Consider the following 5536-nt stretch of genomic DNA (forward strand, 5'->3'; position numbering starts at 1 on the left):
CATCCAAAGTCCATGGTTTACATGAAGATGCAGTCTTGGTATTGTACATCTTATGAGTTTGGACAAACAGATAATGCCTATTATCCACCATCAGAGTAAAGACAGAATATTTTCACTACCCTAGAATTTCTCTGTGCTCAGCCTCTGTTTTTCTTATGCTTAAAGATAGAAATAAAACAAGACCTAGGAAGATCAAGTGACTTGCCTGGGGGTTACACAACTGGAAAGCGACAAATCCTACCTTGGATTCATCTCTTCTGACTCCATATCCAGTTTTGTTTTGTTTTTCCTCGAGCCATGTGGATAGGGGAGCAGGAGACAGGACAGGCAGGAAGAAGACAGAGGGCTGTTGGGGAGGGGGAAAGGGGTGGAAATTTCCAGAAAAGAGGCAAGGAAAATCAAGAGGGGCTGAGAATGAAGTAATAAGAGGGGCCGCAAATAATTACCCTAAAAAATGGTTGAAAACGTTTTTAAAGTGACATTTGTTAAAGCAGTTCCTTGCAATCTTTTATATAATTATGAAACACTGGAGCCATCTTAGTGTTGTTATCCAGGGAGATTTAGTCCATGATTGAAGACCCACTGGAGGGAGCCCTGTGCAAGATCACAATGGCCATCACAAAAATGACAGAGCAGCCTGGTGAAGGGCTGGGGTGAGGTCTGCTCTGGGGCTTCCCAGGTGGCACTAGTGGTAAAGAACCTGCTTGCCAACGCAGGAGATGATAGATACAGATTCAATCCCAGAGTTGGGAAGATCCCCTGAGGAGGGCAGAGCAACTCACTCCAGTATTCCTGCCTGGAGAATCCCATGGACAAAGGACCCTGGCAGGCTACAGTCCATGAGGTTGCAAAGAGTCAGACACAACTGAAGTGACTTAGCACACACGCACATGGTCGGCTTGAGGCTGGGGGGTAAACAGAATACAAAATGGTATGTAATGAATTAAAACTCTTTAAAGACGTGCATGTGAACAAGAGCAGATAAGATGGGGGAAATGAAAGAAGTTGTTTTTACAATGATGATCTTAGATAGGTATGGTCCTTGCTCCACCAGTTTCCTTTCCTGCTGTGATAAGGCATCTTTGCATACCCTCAGCCCTGTGAGGTCTGGTCCAGGAACTGTAACCATCTCCCCCAGCCCAGGATCATCTCTCTGCAGTGTTTTCAGAGCCCAGACCAAGGATGGGGATGAGGGGCAAGGGAAAACCCTCCCATCTCTGAGGTCATCCTTGTCACGGGGGAAGTGAACATCTGACCTAGCTGGGCTGTCAGAGAACAGATCTGGGTAGCTAGGAGATGTCCTCCATGAATGGACCACCTCCCTCCCAACTCCCAGGTGATGACAGCTCCCTTTGCTGAGAGAGGAACAAGGAAATCCAGTGACTGGAGGATAAATCCTGAAATGATGGGGCAGGCTAACCCCAGGCCAATTGTCCTGGAAAGGAAAGGTGATAGGAGAGCAGGGCAAGATTCTTCTGGAAGTATCCTGACATTTGCATGTCCTTATAGCACTTGTACTAATGTTCACTTAATGTTTATATCAACTCCCTTTTAAAAATGTTTTGGTTAACCACAATGAGGTACCATCTCACACCAGTCAGAATGGCTGCTATCAAAAAGTCTACAAACAATAAAATGCTGGAGATGGTGTGAAGAAAAGGGAACCCTCTTACACTTTTGGTGGGAATGCAAACTAGTACAGCCACTATGGAGAACAGTGTGGAGATTCCTTAAAAAATTGCAAATAGAACTGCCATATGACCCAGCAATCCCACTGTTGGGCATACACACCGAGGAAACCAGAATTGAAAGAGACACATGTACCCCAATGTTCATCACAGCACTGTTTATAATAGCCAGAACATGGAAGCAACCTAGATGTCCATTGGCAGACGAATGGATAAGAAAGCTGTGGTACATACACATGATGGAATATTACTCAGTCATTAAAAAGAATGCATTTGAATCAGTTCTAATGAGATGGATGAAACTGGAGCCTATTATACACAGTGAAGTAAGTCAGAAAGAAAAACACCAATACAGTATACTAATGCATATATGTAGAATTTAGAAAGATGGTAACAATGACCTTATATGTGAGACAGCAAAAGAGACACAGATGTATAGAACAGTCTTTTGGACTCTGTGGGAGAAGGCGAGGGTGGGATGATTTGAGAGAATAGCATTGAAACATGTATATTATCATATGTGAAACAGATCACCAGTCCAGATTCAATGCATGAGACAGGGTGCTCAGGGCTGGTGCACTGGGATGACCCTGAGGGATGGGATGGGGAGGGAGGTGGGAGGGGCGTTCAGGACGGGGAACACATGTACAACCATGGCTGATTCATGTCAGTGTATGGCAAAAACAACTACAATATTGTAAAGTAATTGGCTTCCAATTAAAATAAATAAGTTAATTGAAAAATAAGTAAAAATGTTTTGGTTGTGAGGGCTCCTCTCTTCTTGCAGAGCACAGGCTCTAGGCCCATGGGCTTTTGCAGTTGTGGCACATGGGGTCTAGAGCATGGGCTCAGTAGTTGAGGCACATAAGCTTAGTTGCCCCACAACATGAGAAATCTTCCCAGACCAGGGAAGATTCTTCCACTGGATGACCAGGGAAGTCCTCAACTCCATTTTAATTAAGTACTTTCACCTGTTCAAAAATACCTACCCTAAATGGAAAACCATAAAACTATTACTAATAAATGAAAAAAGAAAAAAGACATTCTCCCATAATCTTCTCACTTACCTCCAGTGGCTTGGGCACCATGCTTTGGGAATGCTCATGAACTGAGAAGTACAGGGAGGAGCTCTGGAATTCAGCAGACTGGGGTTCACCATCAAGGAGCAGACGTTGACTCCTCCAGCCTCAGTTTCCACACCAGTAACAGAACACCTTCTTCTAAAGAGTCAGTGAAGCCACAAGAAAGTTCATGGCTCAAAACGGACCTTCTCAGCAAGAAGTCAAAATAAGACAAAGTTCCTTTCTATTCCTGAACCCAGAGCTCTTTGTATACAGAGAAAAGAAGACAAGATGAGTTGGTGGGGGTGGTGGCTCGTCTTCCCAGTCCAGGTCTAATGGGCCATCAGCATTTCTCTTGGACACTGATAAAGGAGGAAAACTCAAAGCTCAATACAAGGCATGACATTTCAGACACTGCCAGCCTCCCCACAGGGGACAAACTTTATGTGCTTCAGTAGCCATCCACTTGTCAGTTCCCCTCAAGCCTTCTTCAAGCCCACTTGAAACTTCTTAGCTTCATGATCTAATCCTCTGGTTATCTGATGTAATTTCTGCTTTCTCTGATGTAATTTCCAAAACATGCCCAGTTTTTCTGCTGTCTGGTCACTTTCCATCCTGGGCAAGGACCCTTTGGGAGGCTTCTACCTGGCTGTCCTCTGCCGCCCCCAGATCAGTCCATATCTACACCCCCCTTCCAGAGTGGTTAAGACTCTGCCTCACTCACCCAGTGCTATGGAGGGTCTCCTCACCTCCACCCTTGATGCGTGGAAATGGTTCCTATCACGGTCCCAGGACTTCTAAGTAAACCCAACCCATGCACACGTCTAGACCCTCAAGTCTCTGGACAGTGCACCACCTTTCACATCGCAAGGCACATAGAGATCACAGGGCAAGCTGTTTTCACCTGGAGGTGATTTGCCCCTCCTCCAAGGTTAGAGGAAGCCAGCATTTCCGCCCCCAGAGCCTCCCAGCACCTGGGGCTCAGGTGGGAAGCTCTGCTCTGCGGCATCCCAGATGCTCCCCTGCACCTCCCTTGAAAGTGCTTCTCTCCCAGAGGGTGGGGCCCTGCACTCCTTACCTTTCTCCAGGAGGCAGAGCCAGGCTTACATGATTAGGGACAGCCCTCAACATACTGCTTACTTTTTTGTATATGGACTAGAGAGCCTGGTAGGCTACAGTCCATGGGGTCGCTAAGAGTCGGACACGACTGAGCGACTTCACTTTCACTTTTCACTTTCATGCATTGGAGAAGGAAATGGCAACCCACTCTGGTGTTCTTGCCTGGAGAATCCCAGGGACGGGGGACCCTGGTGGGCTGCCATCTATGGGGTCGCACAGAGTCGGACACGACTGAAGTGACTTAGCAGCAGCAGACATTATAAAGCACATGCAAAAATTGTGTTAAAGCGGAAGATGTGCTCAATCGTGTCCAGCTCTTTGCACCCCTAGGAACTGTAACTTAACAGGTTCCTCTGTCCATGGAATTTTCCAGGCAAGAATACTGGAGTGGGTAGCCATTCCCTTCTCCAGGGCATCTTCCTAATCCAGAGATTGAACTTAGGTCTCCCACATTGCAGGCAGATTCTTTACCATCTGATCCACCAGTGAAGCCCTGGTAAAGCATAAAAAGGCTTTATTTTCTCCATCCTTGTCTTCAGTCAGACTCTGTCCCTGCAGGACATCTCAAGCAGATGTCCAATCCTATTAAAAGCTTTAGTCTCATATTCACTTAGTGACTATTTCCTCTGCCCTTGGCCAGCCCAGGCCAGGCCTCTGGGTTCTGCAGAAAAATGAGCACAGGGGCTCTGCACTTCACGCCCCTGCCTCTCTCCAGTAAGGCCTTTTCTCCCTCAGAGGTTGGCCTCCAGAGGAGGGTGAGGGAGAGGTGTGACCGTCACTTGCTGACCGGGTGCTATGCTACCCCCTCTCAGGCCATCTGTGTAACCAGGCACCTACCACATCTCAGACACTCTGCTCTGTGCTGGGGACACCACTGGGCAGTAAGAAGAGGAGGTGGCCCAGACAGATAGCAGCACATCCTTGCTCTTCACCAGCTCCTGGAATGTAGGAATATCTTCAAGCAGGGAGGCTAAGCCATGCTGTAGGGAGGCAGGCATTCACTCTCAGGGTTATTTCCTGCCACTCCACATACTGTCCCCACACCCCTCTGCCCCATTCTTCGGCCAACTGGAGGCTGCAGGCAGCTCTGTGAATACAGACTGATCGCATACTGCCCCCCAATATTCCTTTTGAGCAAAAACACATCATCACAGGCACCCATGCTGCAGGACCAGTGACCCACACCACCACCCATCAAGCCACATATGAAAGATTAGACTAAAAAGCTGAACACTCTCTCCTGGATTAGAAGACTCAATATTGTTACAATGCCCATACCAAAAATCCCAATGACACTTTTAACAGGGGAAAAAATACCCTAAAATTCATATGGAATCTCAGGGGATACCCCAAAGTCAAAACAATCCAGAAAAAGAACAAAGTTGGAGACCTCACGCTTCCTATACTACAAAGCAACAGTAATCAAAATGAGATGGTACTGTCATAAGGAGAGACATGTAGACCAATGGAACAAAATAAAGAGCCCAGAGATAAACTCTTGCATGGACAAATCATCTTCAACAAGGGTGTCAAAACCACACGATGGGGAAAGGAGAGTCTCTTCAATAAACGGTGTTGGGAAAACTGAATATCCTCATGAAAAAGAATGAAGTTAGACCCTTACCTTGTGCCATATATTGATAGAAAAATTAATTCAAAATGGATTAA

This window comes from Capricornis sumatraensis, chromosome 3 (genome assembly GCF_032405125.1).
Source record: "Capricornis sumatraensis isolate serow.1 chromosome 3, serow.2, whole genome shotgun sequence".
In the NCBI taxonomy this organism is placed as follows: Eukaryota; Metazoa; Chordata; class Mammalia; order Artiodactyla; family Bovidae; genus Capricornis; species Capricornis sumatraensis.